This window comes from Stomoxys calcitrans, chromosome 4, assembly GCF_963082655.1.
Source record: "Stomoxys calcitrans chromosome 4, idStoCalc2.1, whole genome shotgun sequence".
Classification (NCBI taxonomy): domain Eukaryota; kingdom Metazoa; phylum Arthropoda; class Insecta; order Diptera; family Muscidae; genus Stomoxys; species Stomoxys calcitrans.
In genome coordinates this window covers 186,143,377-186,150,025 of record NC_081555.1, presented here as the reverse complement: position 1 = coordinate 186,150,025, position 6,649 = coordinate 186,143,377, and the positions used below count along the sequence as shown (strand labels likewise).

General features: G+C 33.6%; 1 long non-coding RNA gene across 1 annotated transcript; it reads right to left on the bottom strand.

Moving 5' to 3' along the window:
• Positions 1-2,195: 2,195 nt before the first annotated feature.
• Positions 2,196-5,572, bottom strand: LOC131997207 (uncharacterized). The gene is made up of 3 exons (XR_009398117.1): positions 5,484-5,572; positions 4,871-5,065; positions 2,196-2,349 (listed from the first exon to the last, which is right to left on the bottom strand). It is a non-coding gene; the product is annotated as an uncharacterized LOC131997207 (long non-coding RNA).
• Positions 5,573-6,649: the final 1,077 nt, after the last annotated feature.

The following is a 6,649-nucleotide window of genomic DNA, read 5'->3' as shown; positions in this document are numbered from 1 at the left end:
GAAACCTTTCAACACTTCCTTGGTATATGTCCTATTTTAAGCGAGTTTAGAATGATGGCCTTTGGAAAGACAATATTGAATCAGGAAGAGATTTTGGAGAAATTGGACGGCAAGAATGATGCCGATTGGGACAACATCGTAACATATTTAAAATCAGCATACACTTATAGACACTATTTATTATCTGAATTCCAATAGAAAGAATTCCCAAGATGTTAAAATTTATTGAGCGACAGACGTTAAATACATTGTCGCAATAACATTTATTTATTTACTTCTTCACAACGAATTGATGATACATTGTCCATATTAAAAATAAATTAGAATAACTGAATGTATTCTTGATATTAAATGAAAAGAAAAAATAGTTAAATAAAGAAGAAGAACTACTACTACTACTACTACTACTGTACCACAGTGGTGGTGTAGGGTATAAAAACACCTCGAGGCATATTACAATGGGAGTAAGAGGTTATAATAAAGGAGTTGATGGTAATATGGATTTCGATCCAATTAATGAAAGCTTTTTAAATACAGCTCTGCCAACTCCCAAAATTAATTTTTAATATTAACGATAACGTTGTTTTCCTTATATAGTAAATATCTTCCTAAACAGTGGCATTGTTGTAGTATTCATATGTATGCAGATGACATTCAATTGTATATAAGCACTTCAACTGAAACAAGTAAAAGCGTGCTAAGTTCGGTCGGGCCGAATCTCATATACCCTCCACCATGGATCGCATTTGTCGAGTTCTTTCCCGGTATATCTTTTTAGATAAACTAAGGATATTAGCTAATTGAATGTTGGAGACCACAGTAGAAGTAAAATTTCAGCTAAATCGAATAAGAATTGCGCTTTTTAGGGGCTCCAGAAGTAAAATAGGGAGATCGGTTTATAGAGGAGCTGTATCAGACTAAAGACCGACTTCAGACCATATTTGACACGTATGTTGGAGGTCATGGCAGAGGCCCTTGTACAAAATTTCAGCCAAATCGGATAATAATTACGCCCTATAGAGGGTCAAGAAATCAAGATCCCAGAACGGTTTATACGGCAGCTTTATCAGGTTATAGATCGATTTGAACCTAACTTTGCACAGTTGTTGGAAGTCATAACGAAACACGTCATGCAAAATTTCATTCAAATCGGATAGGAGGCTCGAGAAGTCAAGACCCCAGATCGGTTTATATTATAGCTATATCAGGTTATTAGCCGATTTGAACTAAAGGGTGATTTTTTTGAGGTTAGGATTTTCATGCATTAGTATTTGACAGATCACGTGGGATTTCAGACATGGTGTCAAAGAGAAAGATGCTCAGTATGCTTTGACATTTCATCATGAATAGACTTACTAACGAGCAACGCTTGCAAATCATTGAATTTTATTACCAAAATCAGTGTTCGGTTCGAAATGTGTTCATTCACCGTAACGTTGCGTCCAACAGCATCTTTGAAAAAATACGGTCCAATGATTCCACCAGCGTACAAACCACACCAAACAGTGCATTTTTCGGGATGCATGGGCAGTTCTTGAACGGCTTCTGGTTGCTCTTCACTCCAAATGCGGCAATTTTGCTTATTTACGTAGCCATTCAACCAGAAATGAGCCTCATCGCTGAACGGTGAATGAACACATTTCGAACCGAACACTGATTTTGGTAATAAAATTCAATGATTTGCAAGCGTTGCTCGTTAGTAAGTCTATTCATGATGAAATGTCAAAGCATACTGAGCATCTTTCTCTTTGACACCATGTCTGAAATCCCACGTGATCTGTCAAATACTAATGCATGAAAATCCTAACCTCAAAAAATCACCCTTTATAATGGGCACAGTTGTTGGAAATCATAGCAAAACATCTCGTGCAAAATTTCAGCCATATCGGATAAGAATTGCGCCATCTAGTGGCTCATGAAGTCAAGATCCAAGATCGGTTTATATGGCAGCTACTCCTCCGAAAGTTGGCGAGCTTTCTACAGACGGACGGACATGGCTAGATCGACTTAAAATATCCATGGTCGTATATTTTAAAATGCTAACTATGTACTTACATAAGTTGTAGGATGGTTAGTGGATGAATATATTGGACTCAAAGGTGTAACTTGTTTATGTATTATCGGCAGTCCATGAATTCTAGGTGCCAATGCAGTTCTGCTAGTCATTTTTTTTCTTTTCATTTAAATCCATAATATTTTAATTTAAGAGCTTTTCAACAAGTTTATTGTTCTTGGTCTGCAGCTTCGAAATTGAGTCTATACATTTATATGTACACATATCCTGTAAGATATCCTTCATTTTGGTTTGGAATTCGCTCTTCTTTGTCGCTGCCGTTTTTCCTCCTTTATCTGCAAATAATATTAATATATTAATATTCTTAAAATATTAAATTTATCAAATATTATTTTCTTGTCGAAGCCACTGTGCTTCTACATATCTATCTCTGCTGCTTCTTTTTGAATTTCATAAGTGATCGTCAATAAAGGCCAAAACAGAATGAGCGCGTCGAGCTTGTGTTTTAAGCGTCGCGTCGCAAAAATTCAAATCTGCGCACAAATTCCACAAAAGCAACGAGGAAAAGTTAAAAAGTTTTCAACTTTGACTTTTGAAACCGAGCGATATTCGGTGTTGCCACATTTGTCAATGTTAAAAATTTTTTAACTTTTGCGAATTGCTTTCTTAACATTAGTTGGCAGAGAGCATTTTTCAACGCGACGTTCCTCAACGCGCGTTAAGTATTGTCAGTTTAGTTCTTGCTATCTCTTGTTCCTCTTAGCTCTCAATCTCCTTCTTAGTATTACTCTCCTTCTGCTATGACTTGAAAAAGCGGAAATTTATTACTTGTATGTGGGAGAACATGGTTGGGACCGACAGAAAGTAGCCATTTTGTTTTTTTAATTTATTTTATAAATACATATATTTTTACGGCTAACCATTATCAAACACTAACGTATTTACAAAAATTTTTGGATTCAACATGTTGGCTTTATAATATTGGGTTGCCTAAAAAGTAATTGCGGATTTTTTAAAAGAAAGTAAATGCATTTTTAATAAAACTTAGAATGAACTTTAATCAAATATATAATTGCCATTTTGTTCGATAACCTTTTGCCATCTTCCTGGAAAATTTAGTATTCCACGCTCATAGAACTTCTGGCCTTTATCTGCAAAAAACTGAACTGAAAAGTGCGATTTTATAGCCTCATCATTGCCGAAAGTTTTACCATTTAAGGAGTTCTGCAAAGATCGAAATAAATTGTAGTCTGATGGTGCAAGGTCAGGGTTATATGGTGGATGCATCAAAAGTTCCCAGCCAAGCTCACTCAGTTTTTGGCGAGTGACCAAAGATGTGTGCGGCCTAGCGTTGTCCTGGTGGAATATGACACCTTTATGATTGACCAATTCTGGTCTCTTCTCCTTGATGGCTGTATTCAATTTGTCCAATTGTTGACAGTAAACATCCGAATTAATCGTTTGGTTCCTTGGAAGCAGCTCAAAATATACCACACCCTTCCAATCCCACCAAACAGACAGCATAACCTTCTTTTGGTGGATATTAGCCTTTGAAGTGGTTTGAGCTGGTTCACCATGCTTGGACCATGATCGTTTTCGACTAACGTTGTTGTAAACAATCAATTTTTCATCTCCAGTTATGATTCGTTTTAAAAACGGATCGAATTCATTGCGTTTAAGGTGCATATCACAAGCGTTGATACGATTTGTTAAATGAATTTCTTTCAATACATGTGGTACCCATATTAAAATTGACGCCAAACAAACAAATGTAAACAAAATTTCGCTCACTTTTTTTCTAAAGCAAGCTAAAAGTAACAGCTGATCACTGACAGAAGATAGAATGCAATTACAGAGTCACAAGCCGTTGAAAAAATTTGTCAACGCCGACTATCTTACTACTATGTTACCGACAATTACTTTTTGGGCAACCCAATAAAAAACAATATAAAAATACATTGAGTTAATACAAACCACCACCTTTCTTTCTTTTCATTCCCAACATTCAATCCCAAATAATGTTATTTTCCAAGCAATAAGTATTCACGATAGCCCATTTTAGGAATATGGAGGTACATCCTCGTCACCCTATCGCTTCAATTTAGATTCACGCACCCACACACTTGTACAAGCTTAAATTCGGCGTAATCGTGTATGGGAATGCGTTTTAATAATTTAATAACTAAAAATTAATTATCCTTTCGGCACAATGTAGTACGAATGCATAATTCAGAATTCCACCTTTTTCGGCATTCTCACAAGTGGGCTTTTGGTTTGTTGGCCCATAACGAAAGCGGAAATGTTGCATATTTACTGGTGTACTTGTGAAATTCCTTGGAATGTTTATCCAGTTTTTGCAACAGCTTATAAATGTGATGCGATGTTCATTTGGTTGTAACCCCAAGTACACTGGGAAAAAATTTGCAGCTTTGTATCACTTTCATAACAACCATTCGGAAGAACTTTAGATTAAGATGTAGGACTTGGTCTACATGGAAATAAAATACGGCTCATAACGTAGCCGTACTGCATGCGGATTGTTATGCACAAAAAGAGAAAACGTTGTCATGATACCCGAAGTTAAGTTTGACAACTGTTGTAGATCATAAATAACAAACATAAAAGCTTTAAGTCCGGTCCGGCCGCATGCTTTATACCCCCACTATTGATGAATTGTGTTGAGTTACCTCGCGGATATAGCACACATAAAAATTATAATACGAGATGACTTGTTTTTATGTTGGAATAAGTTATGACATGGAAATCAAAGCCCAGTCATCCCAAGAAATGCTGCTTAATGAGCCAAAGTGCACTACGAGTTCTTGCCAAACGGTGGTAGTCAATTAAGAATATTACCTGTGAGTTATGCGCAAATCGCACAAATCAATCTGCCAGAAAGCCCGGATTTGTGAATGAACGTAAATTAGGGTTTGGCCCATATTAACGCTCCCGCTGTTTGTGAGCAAATATTTGCCCAAGTACTATACATTGATGGTATCACAGTCAAAGTACTCCCCAGGCATGGGGAAAAGAACTGCATCGATGAAAGAGCTGAAGAAGAAAAAAAAAACTATGGCGTAAGTACATTGTATCAGGAAGTGATTATCTGAAGTGTGCAAAATAGATGCAAATTGGCCCAAGACCATATATAAAGGAACGGGGGTAAAAATATATATATATATATAAATATATATATATATATATTTATATATTTATATTTATATTTATATATATATATATATACATATATATATATATATATATATATATATATATATATATATATATATATATATATATATATATATATATATATATATTTATATATTTATTTATTTATATATATATATATATATATATGTATATATATATATATATATATATATATATGTAACCTTGAATAAAAAATAAATTCGTGATACTCTTTGAACAAATATCGTACACACAGAAAACTGATTTGTTCACTCACCAATTTTTTTGCCAACCGAATACCGATGGTCCCATATAGTATCAAAGGTATAGAAACAATTTGGTTGCGACAACCAATATTGAAATTAAGGTTATGGTGTTACTGCTACCACAAATAATAATGTGTGGAAAATTTAAAGATATATATATATATACATATATTTATATTTATATATATATAAATATATATATTTATATATATATATATATATATATATATATATATATATATATATATATATATATATATATATATATATACATATATATATATATATATATATATATATATATATATATATATATATATATATATATATATATGCTGCTATATATGCTGCTATATATATATATATATATATATATATATATATATATGTATATATATATATATATATATATATGTAACCTTGAATAAAAAATAAATTCGTGATACTCTTTGAACAAATATCGTACACACAGAAAACTGATTTGTTCACTCACCAATTTTTTTGCCAACCGAATACCGATGGTCCCATATAGTATCAAAGGTATAGAAACAATTTGGTTGCGACAACCAATATTGAAATTAAGGTTATGGTGTTACTGCTACCACAAATAATAATGTGTGGAAAATTTAAAGATATGACATTTAATTTTTTTAGTTTCTTCAAAAAAAAAATTTTTTTTCAACACTAAAATATGCCGAATATTCAGTTTGGAATTGCCAATTGCTTGGAACGATGGAAAAGGTGGAGCACTGCCAATGACCAACAGAACATTAAAAGATGATTATCCATGGATGCGAGCTTATCCATGGATATCCACTGATATCCTCCTCGTAAATATGTTGTGCCCGGATTGGGGTCCACTCCAATTAAACTTTCACTCATTATAATGAATAATGTCCATACGGGATATTTCCTTTTACACGTACAATAACTACAGAACTTACGCCGCTATTACACGGCGCGTAGCTGTCTTATGACATGTCAAATTTACCACATGTAGAGTTGTACACGTCGTGTGATACAAACGAAACTAACATATGAAAATACCTTTTCAAAATAGCACATGTAATTTTTTCAATTAGAGCGTGCTCTATTCCTTCTGAGAAAAACATGAAGAAATGAGCTGTTTTTGTTGTCAGTCAAATAAAGGCAACCCAAAATAAAACTGTTTTCACAA